A 17,465-nucleotide genomic window follows, 5' to 3' on the forward strand; every position below is an offset into this window, starting at 1 on the left:
GCAAAACAATATTATTAACTGTGGTCACCGTGCTGTACATTATATCCTCATCACTTATTTATTTTATAACCGGAACTTTGTACCTTTTAACTCCTTCAGCCATTTTTCCCACCTCCCACTCTGCCTCTGGCAACCACCAATCTGTTCTCTGCATCTATGAGCTGGTTTTGCTTTGTTTTGTTTTAGATTACACATGGAAGTGGCATTATGCAGTATTTGTTCTTCTCTGGCAATTATATTCTTAAACATTTGTTCTGCATAAAATGGATATAGAAGCATAGTATGGGGCTAAAAATAGATATTATCCAGGATCCAGAAAAAAAGTTCATGGAAAGTCCTGTTGATTCTAATAAGAATGCATAGAACATGGACAATAATAATTGTCTATGGAAAACATAACAAAACCTTTTTCTATGAGGGTGTGTGTTTTTGGGTGCTGGAACCACCTCCTGATCATTGTTGAATTTCCAGATCTAGTCCAATGTCAGGACCATAGTAGGTACTCAAGAAACATGAATGAATAAAATAGACTACAGGACAATCTGGATAGATACACCAATAGTTTTAAAATGATTCCTTGAATTTAAAAATAATCAATATAAAATATAATCTCCACACAGCAAAGTGATTAAGAAAAGAACAAATCCAATAAAATCATACTCCATTATTAAAAAAAATATTCCAATGTGATTTAGCAAAAAATCCAAACTCCATGCCAGAGCCTACAAGGCCTTTTATTCCTGCCAAACTCCCTGATTTCATGTCTTAGTGCTTTCCTTTTTGTTCTCTGTACACCAGCCACATTGATGGTTTTCGTTTATTTTGTTGTTGCTGTTGTTATTTTCCCTCGTTTTTCTCTGGATGTATGAAGCCAAATTCTACTTTAGGACTTTTACCGTTGTCCTTTCCTTTACCCAGAATATCCTTCCTTAGATACTCTCATAATTAACTCTTCATCAGTCATGTCTCTTCAAATATCACATGCTTACAGAGGAACTAACTATACTATCTAAAATAGCTACCACCTTCCCTTCACTCTACCCAATATCCTGCTTTATTTTATTAGAATTTTTTACCATATGAAATTTTACTGTTTATTTTCTGGTTTACTTGATCTATACTCCACTTGAGCTCCACGGTATCTTGATATAAAGCAAATGGTCTCTTATTGAATAAGTGAACAAACGAATGAATGAATGTGAGAAACGTAAAATATTATGAAAGTATGTTGAAGTACAAAGGTTGATGTAATGTCAGATAGGATTATGGCTTATGGAATCCAGAAAACAACAGGGGGTTAAATCTTTGTTCTTGGTCCTAAGAGAGAGGGCTCTATTAATTATGTTTCTTGATTAGCTCAGTATCGAGCAAAGGGATACCCTAAATAAATGATACATATTTCACTTAGCTTCCTAGTTAGGAATTCAGCTTTTGGGTACAATTAATTTGATGTGACCCTGGAGCATGTTGAGCATGACATCTCAGAACATGATAACCCTCGGATATAAAATGATCCAGACAGATGGAAATCATTATTTTAATAGCTGGCAACAGATTCCTTTTCCATGAGAATGTTTATATATAGGAAAATACCTGAATAATTTTGTTTGGTTATAAAAAGTAAGGCCCTGTGAGTTTTATCTTTTTAAAGAAAATCATGAAAAAAGAAGGGAAAGCTAAATCGTTCTGCATGAGGAATGAAGAGAAATTTATATATATATATATATATATATATATATATATATATGAAATTTATTGACAAATTGGTTTCCATACAACACCCAGTGCTCATCCCAAAAGGTGCCCTCCTCAATACCCATCACCCACCCTCCCCTCCCTCCCACCCCCCATCAACCCTCAGTTTGTTCTCAGTTTTTAACAGTCTCTTATGCTTTGGCTCTCTCCCACTCTAACCTCTTTTTTTTTTTTTTCCTTCCCCTCCCCCATGGGTTCCTGTTAAGTTTCTCAGGATCCACATAAGAGTGAAACCATATGGTATCTGTCTTTCTCTGTATGGCTTATTTCACTTAGCATTACACTCTCCAGTTCCATCCACGTTGCTACAAAAGGCCATATTTCATTTTTTCTCATTGCCACGTAGTATTCCATTGTGTATATATACCACAATTTCTTTATCCATTCATCAGTTGATGGACATTTAGGCTCTTTCCATAATTTGGCTATTGTTGAGAGTGCTGCTATGAACATTGGGGTACAAGTGCCCCTATGCATCAGTACTCCTGTATCCTTTGGGTAAATTCCTAGCAGTGCTATTGCTGGGTCATAGGGTAGGTCTATTTTTAATTTTCTGAGGAACCTCCACACTGCTTTCCAGAGCGGCTGCACCAATTTGCATTCCCACCAACAGTGCAAGAGGGTTCCCGTTTCTCCACATCCTCTCCAGCATCTATAGTCTCCTGATTTGTTCATTTTGGCCACTCTGACTGGCGTGAGGTGATACCTGAGTGTGGTTTTGATTTGTATTTCCCTGATAAGGAGCGACGCTGAACATCTTTTCATGTGCCTGTTGGCCATCTGGATGTCTTCTTTAGAGAAGTGTCTATTCATGTCTTCTGCCCATTTCTTCACTGGGTTATTTGTTTTTCGGGTGTGGAGTTTGGTGAGCTCTTTATAGATTTTAGATACTAGCCCTTTGTCCGATATGTCATTTGCAAATATCTTTTCCCATTCCGTCGGTTGCCTTTTAGTTTTGTTGGTTGTTTCCTTTGCTGTGCAGAAGCTTTTTATCTTCATAAGGTCCCAGTAATTCACTTTTGCTTTTAATTCCCTTGCCTTTGGGGATGTGTCGAGTAAGAGATTGCTACGGCTGAGGTCAGAGAGGTCTTTTCCTGCTTTCTCCTCTAAGGTTCTGATGGTTTCCTGTCTCACATTTAGGTCCTTTATCCATTTTGAGTTTATTTTTGTAAATGGTGTGAGAAAGTGGTCTAGTTTCAACCTTCTGCATGTTGCTGTCCAGTTCTCCCAGCACCATTTGTTAAAGAGGCTGTCTTTTTTCCATTGGATGTTCTTTCCTGCTTTGTCAAAGATGAGTTGGCCGTACGTTTGTGGGTCTAGTTCTGGGGTTTCTATTCTATTCCATTGGTCTGTGTGTCTGTTTTTGTGCCAATACCATGCTGTCTTGATGATTTCAGCTTTGTAGTAGAGGCTAAAGTCTGGGATTGTGATGCCTCCTGCTTTGGTCTTCTTCTTCAGAATTCCTTTGGCTATTCGGGGCCTTTTGTGGTTCCATATGAATTTTAGGATTGCTTGTTCTAATTTCGAGAAGAATGCTGGTGCAATTTTGATTGGGATTGCATTGAATGTGTAGATAGCTTTGGGTAGTATTGACATTTTGACAATATTTATTTTTCCAATCCATGAGCAGGGAATGTCTTTCCATTTCTTTAAATCTTCTTCAATTACCTTCAGGAATGAAGAGAAATTTAAGGAAGGGAAAGAAGAAGCGGAAGATAATCGAACCTATGAAAACATACTGATGTCGAAGTAGCCAAAGTAGTTGTAAAAAGTAAAAAAAAAAATTTCCAAAGGAAAGGAAAAGTAAGCTTTGACCATGTGCTTTAGTGCAACTTATATCATTCTGAAGACCCCTGACTCTTCTACTTTCCTTCAGTTCAGTTTCTTACATCCCCTGTCAATTCCTTCCCAGGAACCAAACAGGACAGCCGAGTCCTTCTGGATTACTCTCCTAGTCCTTAAATAGAAGCTGTAGCAGCCCAGAGTTGAGGTTTACCCTTCCTTTATGGAAGGTGTGCATGCAAAGATCTTGTGCTTTTGAGTTAGGAGGTTTTTTTTTTTAATTAATTTATTTATTTTGGGAGACAGCGAGTGAGTGTGGGGAAGGGCCAGAGAGAGAGGGAGAGAGAATCCCAAGCAGGCTTAGTGCTGTCAGTGGAGAGCCCAACGTTGGGCTAGATCCCATGTACCATGAGATCATGACCTGAACCCAAATGAAGAGTTGGATGGCTAATCTACTGAGCCACCCAAGCACCCCAAATTAGGAGGTTTGGAGCAGAGGGATGAGTGAGATGTTTATGTGTTCAAGTGTGGTCCAGCCACTCTGACTTCATGGGGGCCTCACAAGTATGGATGTCCACAGGGTGTCTGCACTCCTTGTACTGCACCACATGGCACCAGTGGAATGTGCACTCACACCAAGTGCGGCGGGTGACTCAAGTTGTGTCATACTCTCGGCCACAGACATGATTTCACAACTGTCCGTCCCCTTTAGATGTTTTGCTGCAGACATGGCCTGCAGTGCCTAGGGAACCTACAACCTTGCCCAAGACAAGGTAGTCTGGAGAGTTGTCAAAGTAGATATGGTCAGTATGGGTGCCACGGCAATAGCCTTGGTGGGCTGCTGTAGAGTTGATGCCATCCTGGGTCACTGTCACCCGCACAGCCCCATCATAGCACTACTGCAGGTAATCACCTGTGTGGCATCAGCAGGTGTGCAGAGTACAGGAGCCACTTACACCATGGCAATGACACTCAAGCTTCAGAAACCACTGCACATCTGTGCAACCAAAAAAATTTAGTTTAAATTTCACACACACACACACACACACACACACACACACACGCATTTGCTCAAACCATCAGTAAATTCTGTTCACCTGGTAATGTGTTATGTGACACATTTCTAAGAAGATCAAGCAAGCAGCATTGAGCTCCACGTTTGGGTTGGTCTGGAGACAACAGCCATAGAAGGTGAAATGTGAGAAGAAGAGAATGGTGGGCAGGAACTCAGAGCTAAAACATGATCTTAAGAATATAATTCTCCAGAAACTCACAGAAACCTTGGTTAGGACTCAGACACTGGAATAAAACTAACATTTTTTTTTGAACATTTACTAACTTCCAAGGTTATAAAAAATAAGACAGGGATTCCAGTCTTATCTATCAGATGACTTCACTTCCACTTAAAGACTGACAATGGTGTCCCTTCTATCTCTACAGCAGGAATGGGGCTCTATCCAATTTCAGGTAAGTTTCGAAATAAATTTCCAACATATTAAATTGTAATGTCTTCTTTAATTCTAATTTAAAGAGGATTGGGGTTATTATATTCATCTTTAGTAACAATGTTGGAGAGCATAATAAAATTAAACACTGTTTACAGAATTTAGGCTTTAACTACATATCCGAAAGGGGGAGGAGAAAGAAAGATATAAATCCTCCATGAAGCAGAAGTGTGTGTGTGCCTGAGTATGATGTTTGAGAAAGAGCCAAGAATAGAAATTGGCTATCTACATGCTGTAATCAGATACACTATTCTTCAAAGGAATGTCACATCAAATCAAGCAATCATGATCAAAAATAAATCAGAGACTGAAACAACAGTGTTGACTCAGCTGACCAACTTACTAAGAGAACACTGAAATGACTTGATGGTGTTACTGCTGATTTCATGTCTGGGTCTGGAGGCTGCTTATTAAAGTTGCACACCTGAACCTGATTTTACTCTTGATATTAACTGTGCCTCACAACATCGCTCTTCCAGAGAATCCCTTCCTAACTATTAGTTTTCTTTCTCCTGTTTGATTATCTGTACCTTTTGTAATATCATGGTGACCAAAATGGCCTTAACATTCTCCTCAGCTTGATTTAACTTTAGACAGTTTTCTTCCTGACTATGGGCCTCTGGCTTCCCATTTCTTGGAGTATTTGCTTTAGAAAGTTGCAGCTGTAAATTCTTTCTCTGCCTCTGAGATGTAAATCTTCCATGACCCAGAAATGTCTTTCTCTAGAACTTGGGAGACATCCCTTCCAAATGTAATCACCAAAAAGATACCACCTCTATTTCCCAGTCTCTGTAGGAGGATAGGACCCTAATTAGATAACTGCCAATTAGCAGGCATAAGTGAATGGCTTAATCATTTTGACCAAACTTCCCCTTCCCCCAGCCCCACAGTCCTCCAAAGATTTTCCATGAGCCTACCCCAGCATTTAAAAATCTTTTTTTCTTTTTTCAGGTAATTTGAGTTCCATCTCCTCCCCTATTGTAATAGTCTTGAATAAAGTTTTCCTTGCCTATTTAACTGTTAACTCTGTCCAGTGCAAATATTTTTTTTGACATTGGACTGGTCCATTTTCTCATCTTCGTAAATTGTTTACCCTCTTGATATCAGGCAATACTTTTCAGTTACTATTAAATCAGTAAAATATTTTTCTTTTAAATATGAGATTTAGAATCAATGTAACTGAAATGGATATTCATGACAGAGGCAGTGAAGGAGACAGACCCTGAAGAGCAAAAATAATCACAGTCTAAGATATGAAAATTTAGATAATTGAATAATACCAAGGAATAATTCAATGAAAAAGTACTCTCCCACTCTTCCCCCTGAAAACACAACACACACACAGACACACACATACACACAGGCACACAAAGAAATCTTAAGACATTTTAACCTAATATCACACACACAAAATGCTCAAGGTTGATTTCTCTGCCAAGTGCAGAAATCTTACTGATATCTGATGTGAAATCCATGAGACTATCTTTAAACATAACAGCAGGATTTCAACTAGAATGCTAAGTGTTGATATTCTAGGAGGAAGTATAACTCACATCAATGTAGCTACTAGTTTATGGTGGGGGGAAAGCCAGTCTTTACAATGGACAAAACCCAAATACATGTAGAAAGTTTGATTATTGTTCATCAGATAAGTAGTTGTTTAAGAATTCTTAAGGATAAAAAAACAACCCCCCCGCAAACAATACACAAAAAAGACTTCTAAGGAACACATTGGGTTTGCTAGCTTTTCTCCTGTAAGTACAGAAGAATGTAACATTCACATTTTGTTCATAAAGAAATGCCTGACTGCATTTGGTTTGCTCAGTTTTCTGACTTACCATTGTTCTGATGACAAAACCTAACTGTAAAATATAATGTATTGACCAATATCATCTAGTTTATTTGGAAACAGCAGATTGTCTAAGATTCTCCAGAGAAAATCTTCTGCTCCTTTTTCTTCTGTTAATAAGGGTAATTAGAAACATAATGGTCCGTTGTGACTGGCGGCTTCCTAGTTAGAACTTCTCAGCAGCAGCTGAAAGCTTCTCTACCTGGGTTTCTCTTCCAGCAAAGATAAATACTTCATTATCTACTTACTTCAGTCAGTTTAACTAAATTCAGCTCGAATGATCTCTCATAAAATTGATTATAAAATGTTGTCAAGTCTTTATTGAACTAAAATTAGTTATTTAGCGTGCAGGTCTGATGTTTTAACCAGTTGTTATTAAGGCAGTGAAGAGGAGTGGAGTAAAATGAAAAAAAAAAAGACAAACCCAAATGTATAATCAGATCTTGTGTTTTTACTCACACAATTTCTTAATAAAAGAAAGAACATTCTAGAGACAATTAGGTTGCTGGAGTGGTTTAATTAAATCATTCAGACTGTGCTAACATTCTGTTGGCAATATTTGATGACGAGTAGCCTTAGTTTGAGGTAAATTTAGTCTTTTAATGAGATATGGACTGATCATGCTATTTTTAGGTTGGAATGGCACATGACATCATCATCCACACACGATTGGGAGAAATATTTCATGGTAATAGAACTAAAATTATTGGGAATTCATGTTTAAATAGTCTTCAGGTTATTTCTGTGGTTTAGAGAAACAAGATTTAAACTGATGGATGTTATTTCCCCTATACTCCCAAATAATATGTTCATCATTCTGCCTGATGTCCTATTGCTTAACATGACTTGAGCCATTCCTTTCTGGGGGCATTTTCTTTTTTATTGTCATAGGCAAATGTAAACCAGAGCATTGTGACTAAGAAAAGCAGACTTCTTTTTTCTGTATATTTATCTTATAACTATAAATTCTTACATAGCAATTCCTAAGTCAGCCTTCATCCAGAGTGGTTTTTCATTTTTATTCACTTAAAAAACAACATCCTGTCTAATTCTCAGGAGCCTTTGTATTGTGAAGCCTTAGTGTGCTTTTAGTCCCCTCAAGGAATAGTAACAAAATGCTTTAAAAACTACAAGCAACAACAACAACAAAGACAACAACAATGAAATCACTACATTTTAGGATAGATCTGTAGTATGGGGGAAAATAAAAAAGAAAGAATAGATTGATTCCCAAGCACTTGGGAATCCTCAGTATACATCTGCAACCTTGGCATACTCAGAGGTACTGAAGATTGCAGTCTTTCAACTCCTTGCAAACTTAAAGTGAAATGTCTCAGTGTTTTACTTTGCATTTCTTTGATAACAGCTCAGTTAAATATTTTTCATGTTTATTATATTTAAATTCTTTTTTTATTGTTGTTGAATTAACTGCTGTGTCTTTTGCCCATATATTTTAGTGTTGTCTTTTTAGATAGTCTTTCCTCTTATATTATTTTGAAGATTTTATTTTTAAGTAATCTCTACATCCAACGTGGGGCTCCAACTCACAACCCTGAGATCAAGAGTCCTGTGCTCTACCGACTGAGCCAGCAGGCACCCCTAGATAGTCTTTTTTTATGTAACTTCTTCTCTGCTTTCTGTTTTAATCTCTTATTTTTATCCTTGTAGATGTCTTGCTTCACTTTTAACTTGAGGAAGATATTGTCCACATACTTACACTTCCTCCTACTTCTTTCAAGGGGTAAAATTTATTATAAAATAAATCAATGACAAAAACAGATAGTTTATTTTAGATTTTATAGAATTTAAGGTGCAAAAATACTTCCTCATCTATAAAAATGGGAGCAATAATACCTATAGCACAGGACTGGGGTAAGTATAACACATAGTAGGGGGGTAAAAGGGGATAAGTAGTTATAACAGATTTTCTCCATCCCTCCTTTCTAGATAGAAGGTGTAAAAAACTGCTGTTTTCTGCCTTTTCCCTTATCTTGAGTCCTGTTCATCTCTTATACTGCAAATGTTCCTTTCTTCTCTACCTTTATTCTGACTCCAATCCTCCCATATTTGATAGAAATATTGCCTCTGCTCCCATGACATGTTTTATAGTGAAGATTCTATTATATTAATTTTATTACCTATCTGTTTCTACCACTAGTGCACATTTCCTTTGAGAAGTCTAGCACAGTGCTTTACATGTAGTTGTGTGGTATGGTGTGTGTGTGTGTGTGTAAGACTAGTTTTTTCCTTTATGTGTTCGGAATCTTCAACTAATATCATGCTATACAATATTTTATTCCTTATCGTGTTACAAAGTTTGCAATTATAGTATATATTTCATGTTGTAAACCTCACATTTCAGTAGTGGTGGGTGTTATCCTAGACTTTTAATGTGTATAGCTAAGGCCAGATAAATAAATAAAAAATAGATTACAATTGTAAGCCAATCAATTAATCTCAGCCTTGGTCAATTTAAATAACCAATTATTTAGTAATTATAAATATATATTAGTAACTGCATGAATTATTGTTTAAGCAGATAAATAAATTTACTGTTCAAATACTTATATAAATAGGGGTGCCTGGGTAGCTCAGTTGGTTAAGCATCTGAATTTGGCTCAGGTTATAATCTCATGGTTCTTGAGTTTGAGTCCTGCATTGGGCTCTGTGCTGACAGCATAGAGCCTGGAGCCTGCTTCAGATTCTATGTCTCCTTCTCTCTCTGCCCCTCCCCCACTCTCTCTCTCTCTTTTCCTCTCTCTCTCTTTCTCTCTCAAAAATAAATGAACATTAAAAAAATTTCAAATACTTATATATCTATATATACTTATATAAATGTGATATGTGCATACGAATATATTGTGATTTATATATAAATAGATAATAGAAGGGAAAATATCATTAAAAGGAAGTTTTAAAAATACCATAGTAGTGGGGCGCCTGGGTGGCGCAGTCGGTTAAGCGTCCGACTTCAGCCAGGTCACGATCTCGCGGTCTGTGAGTTCGAGCCCCGTGTCAGGCTCTGGGCTGATGGCTCAGAGCCTGGAGCCTGTTTCCGATTCTGTGTCTCCCTCTCTCTCTGCCCCTCCCCCGTTCATGCTCTGTCTCTCTCTGTCCCAAAAATAAATAAACGTTGAAAAAAAAATACCATAGTAGAGTTTAATATATTATATAATTATGTAAGTAATGTATTACTTAATCAAATTTGATGTGACTTTATTATTGTTTAATTTGATTCTTTTGTTATGATATATTTTTCAAAGATCAACTTAACTTGTAAACGATTTCTTTCCTCACTAGGTAACTGCAAAGAATTGGGAAGTTTTTGACCACTGAGGTCATGTTGTCCAGAAACAGGATTTTTTCCCTAAAATTTAAAATAATTTCCGCAACTTTCTTCAGTTTGCAGAAGTGGAATATAGATGTAAAGGTAGCAGGATAGGCCATCCAAAATACGCCACTTGGTCTGAAGGATTATTGTGAGCTGATGACAATTAAGAAGAAGCAGATACAAGAAAAGCTCTCTGCTCTGTGTCCACCCATTTTCCTGAGGCAAGACATATATTTGTATATGGACTCTCCCCTCTTTACCAGGTACCACACAAGTTAATAACTTCAGACAACTCCGGGCCTTTTATCAGCCCAGAAACCAGAGGATTCTACACAAGAAACCTTGCTAAAACTAGCCCTTATCTACCATTTGTTTCCCCATATATTTGCCTTCCCATTTTTGCTTAAAATCCTAGAAACTCTAAGTCTTTTCCTTGGTCTTGTCACTTCTCTGAAAAATTATTGTTCTTTGCTAAAATGGTATATAAATTCAAGTTCTAACCGCTCCTTTGAGTTCCTCATCAGTGAGTACTCCACATAAATGCAGGATGCACCTATTAATAAACATCTGTTAGTTTCTCTTTTCTTAATCTTTTGCCAGTCTAATTTGCAAGGCCCCAGTCAGTAAACCTAGATGGGTAGAGGAAAAAGCATTTTTTTCTTTCAGGGATTCATCTTATAATTTATATAGGCTCCGTTTCACTTTAAGTTAAAAAGTATTACTTATTAATTATACTACTTTCAGTGCCAAAAGTTACAGTAGATAGTTTCTGAGGCAAAATCCAAAATAATTCTATTCGGAAAGAAAATTGTTTTCGGTTCTGATAGTTATTTCAATAGGGACAACATCAGTCAATTAAGTATAATCTTTTTTTAAATGTTTATTTATTTTTGAGATGGGGGGAGAGAGAGAGAGAGAGAGAATGAGAATGAGCAGGGGAGGGGCAGAGAGAGACAGAGACACAGAATCTGAAGCAGGCTCCAGGCCCTGAGTTGTCAGCACAGAGCCTGACATGGGGCTCGAACCCGTGGACCGTGAGATCATGGCCTGAGCTGAAGTCAGATGCTTAACCAACTGAGCCACCCAGGCGCCCCTCACTTAAATACAATCTTAAAATATATGAAACTGAATACATAGTTCATAAGCCTAAGATGTGGATGGTAGTGTACTATATCTTGATCAGTTTCTCTATGAAATAAAGTAAGCTCTTTTTGTTTTATACTGACCTCCTATTCAGAACTTACCCAAGACTATTTCAAAATACACAAAGTAATTCTCATTTAAAACTACAGGAATTTAGCTGCTTTTTCAAATTGTATACTAAATGTGTCAAACACAGTTATGCAATATTAAGGAAGCATAACAATGGTAGAAAATATTTCAACATTACTTGTTAGAGTTTATCTTAAACACAATACTATTTTAGCTTTTTTAAAACAAAATATTCTTGTTTAAAAACAATCATCTTAATATGCTTTTGAAATAATTAAGCATAATTATTCATAAACCCATATTTTTACACATTAAAAAATTCTTAACAATTGTTAATTAGCCTTGCAAATGGACTTTTTTCATTTGCATATTTGACTTCCAAAAGTTTACTTAAAAACAATATGTAGACAATTGTCTATAAAAGATAATAAGACTTATTTTTTTTTTTATTTAAAAAAATTTTTTTTTCAACGTTTATTTATTTTTGGGACAGAGAGAGACAGAGCATGAACGGGGGAGGGGCAGAGAGAGAGGGAGACACAGAATCGGAAACAGGCTCCAGGCTCCGAGCCATCAGCCCAGAGCCCGACGCGGGGCTCGAACTCACGGACCGTGAGATCGTGACCTGGCTGAAGTCGGACGCTTAACCGACTGCGCCACCCAGGCGCCCCAATAAGACTTATTTTTTAAAAAATGTTTACTTATTTATTTTGAGAGAGAGAGAGAGAGAGCATGTAAGCATGAATGGAGGAGGGGCAGAGAGAGAGAGGGAGAGAGAGAATCCCAAGCAGGCTCCACACTGTCAGCTCAGAGCCTGATATGGGGCTCAACACCATGAACAATGAGATCATGACCTGAGCAGAAATCAAGAGTCAGAAGCATAACTGACTGACCACCCAGGTGCTCCAATAAGCCTTATTTTAAGATAATATGTACACAATGTGCCTGGAAAATACTTGCAATTTTTTGTTAAGTAAAATGCTGTAATACACAGAGATATTGGGAATTGGTGAATAATTTCATGACACTGAAATTTAGAATCACCTTTAGTCAGAGGGTCATAGATAAAAAGTATTTGTCTAATTATTAGCTTGCTATATGTAAAACTTTGAAAAATTATGTAAGTTTAAATAATTTTGGTTGATAGTTGGTTATATGAACCTGGAAATAGAGTGTAATTGTATATTAATTAACAAGAAAAAAAATGAGAGTTTTCATAAATACATTTTAATTCTCATTTATGAACAGAAGAGTTCATGACCCAGCCTCTGGATTTCTCTTACCTCCAGCTCTATTCTAACATAGATGGAAGGAACTTCCTCCAAAGAGAAAACAGGATTTAAATTTAACTTTCGTAACTAGCAGCTAGATATTTTCAATCTTGATTCATGGACAGTTGATATGTAAGTTTGATTTCAAATGTTTATAAACTGTAAATACAAACATAGAACTCACATTTTTCTTTTAAAACATGGGCATATATTAATTCCATATTTTTCTTTCTGGACTAGTAAAATATAATAAAGCGAAACACTTTTTGTTGGAAAAAATATGATTTTAAACTGTCACTGCTGGCTAATACATAATGATTTATGAGTTTCCCATGAAGAGGAAAGATAGAATGTCATTTTCCTCAGGAAACTTGATATTAACCATTCTCATAGATTTTATGTGTTTGTATTATAACAATTAACATTTCTTTCATTTCCTACATTATATAAACAAAACTTTATACTAAGCTATTCTGATATATTCATTCTTTCTCTCAGAAGAACCATTTTCTCTCATGACACACATTTTGTACTGTTATGAATTTATTGTAGCTATGGTAAGGAGAAAACTACGAGCTCTAACATAAACTTTAAGAGTAAAAGGGTATTCAATGCCCATTTACACATAATACTACATAGCTTCCTACATTCATGACTATGTCATAATATTCATTACCACTAGGTAAAATTATACCTGCTACAGGAGTTTTCTAAGTGTTTCCTTATTACGTTGTAACATTATCAGCATAGAGCACAGAAAAAAAGTCCATTAAATCCTCTTCAGAAGATGCAATGATGACTTCTTAAATATTCAGATCTAGCAATATTTTATACATTGCTTTTACAAATATACTTTAAGAAGCAGCCATTAAGGCAAAACAATGGTGCAAATTTATTTGGAAATGAATATTCTATACACTCGTTTCAGGTAGGAATTCTGTGCTCTTGAGAAAAAAAGGATCTGGAGAAGACATGTAGCTTTTCACTTCCTTAAGGCCAAACTAGCGTCACATGATACTCCACACACTGAGTTCAGTTAAGTAAAGGCATCTGTCAAAGGACAGTGTGCTAGAGTGAAAATAGGGGTTTGGTGGACATTTTTACTTTTATTTATCTGATTTGCCATAGGTACACAAACTTTGAAAAAGATCGAATGGATAGTAAGTCAGCTTTTGTTGAAAGGCATTTATACCTCTTTAAATCTAAGTTATTTAGAAAATGAGTAGAGTCTTTAAGAGTTTTCTTTAACTTTTTTAAAAAGTTTATTTATTTTTTAGAGAGATGGAGATAGCATGAGTGGGGGAGGAGCAGAGAGAGAGGGAGAAAGAATCCCAAGCAGGCTCCACACCACCACCACAGAGCCCGATGTGGGGTTTGAACTCATGAAACTGTGAGATCATAACCTGATCTGAAACCAAGAGTCGGACGCCGAACCAACTGAGGCATCCCAAAAGAGTCTTTAAGAGTTTTCTTATATGAACTTTACAATGCTAGAAAATTCCTCTCATGTCTTTGGGTCACAATATGAGGCTGACAGGCTCTATGGGGGTGAAGTAGATCTTCCATAAGCTTTCCATAGTAGTTGAGTAGACAGTCAAGTCACTAACAATAAGTAGGTTTGGGTTGGCAAGAAAATTGAGCTATTGCATCTAACCATCCTTTGAAAAAAGATTTGCATACTGACAAAAAATATGGGACAAGTCCACTCCAACTGACTGGACCAGATAGGAAATAAAATGAAGTGCAGCTGTGTGTTTTATTGAGGTGCATTTGTGTTTTTATGTCTAATGACAGCAGTTTGGGAGCTGGTTTTCCTCCAGTATGTCACACATCACTAGTGTGATCAGAGAGGCCCCTGCTGGGAACCTTGCACTTTTGCCAGAAATAAGCTAGGACGCATATTCTTTATGGAAGCAGGGAACCTGATATGACCTGGATAGTCTGACTTTTGTGCTTTAAGTGCTTCGTGCAGACCATTGCAAACATCTCCAGGTGACTCTTTCCTCTGTCCTTACAATCTAATTCCATACACATTTAATCTCCTTTACAGTAATTATACTATATTGTAAGTATCTACTCTGCTTTTTTCTCCTTCACTATATTGGGAGTTGGGGACTGGAATTGAGGGCAAGATCCACAGCTTCTAATTTATCTTTGATACCCAGTGCCTGAGGAAAGGAGAGAGGGAGGAAGGGTGGAAATGATGCTGGGTTTACTAATTAAAATCCTATTATATGCTTACTACCTACAGTGCACTGCCTCTCAAGAAGCTTAATCCTGGTCAATTAGAAAGTATAGACTTGTGTCATCCAATTTGGTAGCCATTAGCCACATGTGGCTATTGAGTATCTGAAATGTAGCTAGTTCAAATTGAGATGTGCTATAAGTAAAATATCATCATGGAATTTTGAGGACACTAATATATATATATATATATATATATATATATATATATATATATTAAAATTATTAAAAAATCTTTATGTTGATTACATGTTGATATAATATTTTAGATGTATTAAGTTAAATCAAATATATTAAAATTGATTTCATGTTTCTTCCTACTTCTTTTTTTTAATTTTTAAAAAGTTTATTTATTTATTTTGAGAGAGAGAGAGAGAGAGTGCGAGTAGGGTAGGGAGAAAGAGAGAGGAGGGAGAAAATCCCAAGCAGGGCACAGAGCCCAATGCAGGGCTCAAACTTGCGAACCATGAGATCACGACCTGAGCCAAAATCAAGAGTTGGATGCTTAACTGACTGAGCCACCTGGGCACCCCTCTACTTTTTCTAATGTGGCTACTAAAAAGTTTAAAATTATATATGTAGCTCATGTTGTATTTCTATGGGAAAATACTAGTATAGACCATCTATGGATTTACCTTATAGTTAGAAACTAGGAGGGTAAAGGATGAAGGTAAAATATCAACAATAATATTATTGAGTATCTACTAAGACAGGAACTGCTAGGCACACTATATATACATTATCTTATTTAATTCTCATAATTTTTTACCTTTCTTATATTTTTATTTTTTTGAGAGAGAAAATATGTGTGTGCACACACACGCACAAGTGGGGAGGGGCAGAGGGAAAGGGAAAGAGAGAATCTTAAGCAGCCTCCATACTCAAGAGTGGAGTCTGGTGCATGGCTCTGTCTCACAATAGATCAATTGTGAGATCAAGATCTGAGCTGAAATTAAGAGATAGAGCTTAACCAACTGAGCCACCCAGGTGCCCCTTATGTGTTTTATAGTACCTCTGAACGATAATACTTATCATAATGTATTGTCTACAGTTTGTCTACATCTGTCCATATCCTCAACTAGACTACAGGCACCATGAGAACTGAGATCCTGTTGTTTGTTTTTCTTTTTCTTCTTCTTGATGTTATAACCTTAGCATTCAGCATGATTTCTAGTACATAGAATACTCAAAAAATTTCCTTTGAACCGGTAAACAGATACCTGAAAGAATGTGGGAAAAGTTAATCTTGTTTTATAAATAAGGAAGCTAAGGCCCGTAGAAGTTAAGAAACTTGACTTCACTCACACAGCAGTAATTTAAATCCAAGACCACTGGATTCCAAAGCCTGTACTTTCCCACTGTATTTCAGGAGCATCAGAAAAAGATCAATTAACTCAAAGTAAATTAACTTTGAAGAACTAAGAGGGATGTCAGTGAAGAAGATAAAACCATCAAGCCTAATCCATTTACTTTTTGGATAAAGACCTTTATTAAACATGAGTGGTTCTGAAACTTTCAGTGCATATGACTTTCTTTTTTCTTTTTTCTTAGGATCAAACACTTTCTTAATGTCATGTTATACGTTTTATTTTTAATATCTGTTAAGTGAGAAAATATATGCCAGAAAGCTATAATAAAAAGAGTAGTATGTATATGAATAAGACATGCAGACTTAGCTACTTATTTCTTAAAAAATTCTTTTGCATGTGCTCCATCATCCTGCTCTGACCCCAGTGTATGGACCATTACTATTGAAAGAACTAAATTTTCTTGTACGTTTTACAAATTTATTATCTCTGTTGCACTGGGATCCTGGAAGGAGAATTACCAGTTAATGGAACATGTATTAAATGCAGAGGGGAAGCTGATGAACTGAGTCCAAGATCCACAAGACAGCAAAAAGAACCGCAAGAGAACTCAGTGGTGCTTCCATTTTGTGTTCACACAGCCTGCTGCTTCCACAATTAAAAACACAAAATTATTAAAATGTGTGATGTACATATAAGTGCAATAGGAATTGAAATATAAGAAAGAGTATTTGAAGAAGTCTTTATAGGATAAGTGAAATTAAAACTGGACCTTACTATATTAAAACCAATAGTAAAATTGATACAAAAACAAAATTTAAAATCTGCAATGCAAAGCCACCAGAATAAATGTCTTGGTTCTCCATGGCAGTGTTTACATTTGTCAACATATCTTTCCCCTCTTGATTAAATGATGGTGGAAGGCAAGGACTAAGTTTCATCATCAGTGTTCCCATAATAGCATTTGTTGTTGTCCTTTTTTTAATTCCCCAGAGTGTGGATTCTAGGTATGTTTCCTTTAAAAAAATTTAGTCTTATGTATACACTTCCATTTGATTCCTGTCTCTTGTTGGCACATAGATGATGCTCAATAGTCACTTGTTGAATAATTACATAAATAAATCCAGAATAAGTAAAAAAGACATGGATAGAATGGAAGGATGAATTGCCCTTCTGTGAAGCAGACAGGATGCAAAGTCAGGGAAAGAA

General features: G+C 36.4%; 1 protein-coding gene and 1 pseudogene across 1 annotated transcript in view; both read right to left on the minus strand.

Annotated features, from left to right (window-relative positions):
- MAGI2 (membrane associated guanylate kinase, WW and PDZ domain containing 2) overlaps positions 1 to 17,465 on the minus strand; it is a 1,350,333-nt gene that overhangs the window by 357,844 nt on the left and 975,024 nt on the right.
- Positions 4,059 to 17,465, minus strand: part of LOC115527308 — a 46,606-nt pseudogene continuing 33,199 nt past the window's right edge.

This window comes from Lynx canadensis, chromosome A2 (assembly GCF_007474595.2).
Source record: "Lynx canadensis isolate LIC74 chromosome A2, mLynCan4.pri.v2, whole genome shotgun sequence".
Taxonomy (NCBI): domain Eukaryota; kingdom Metazoa; phylum Chordata; class Mammalia; order Carnivora; family Felidae; genus Lynx; species Lynx canadensis.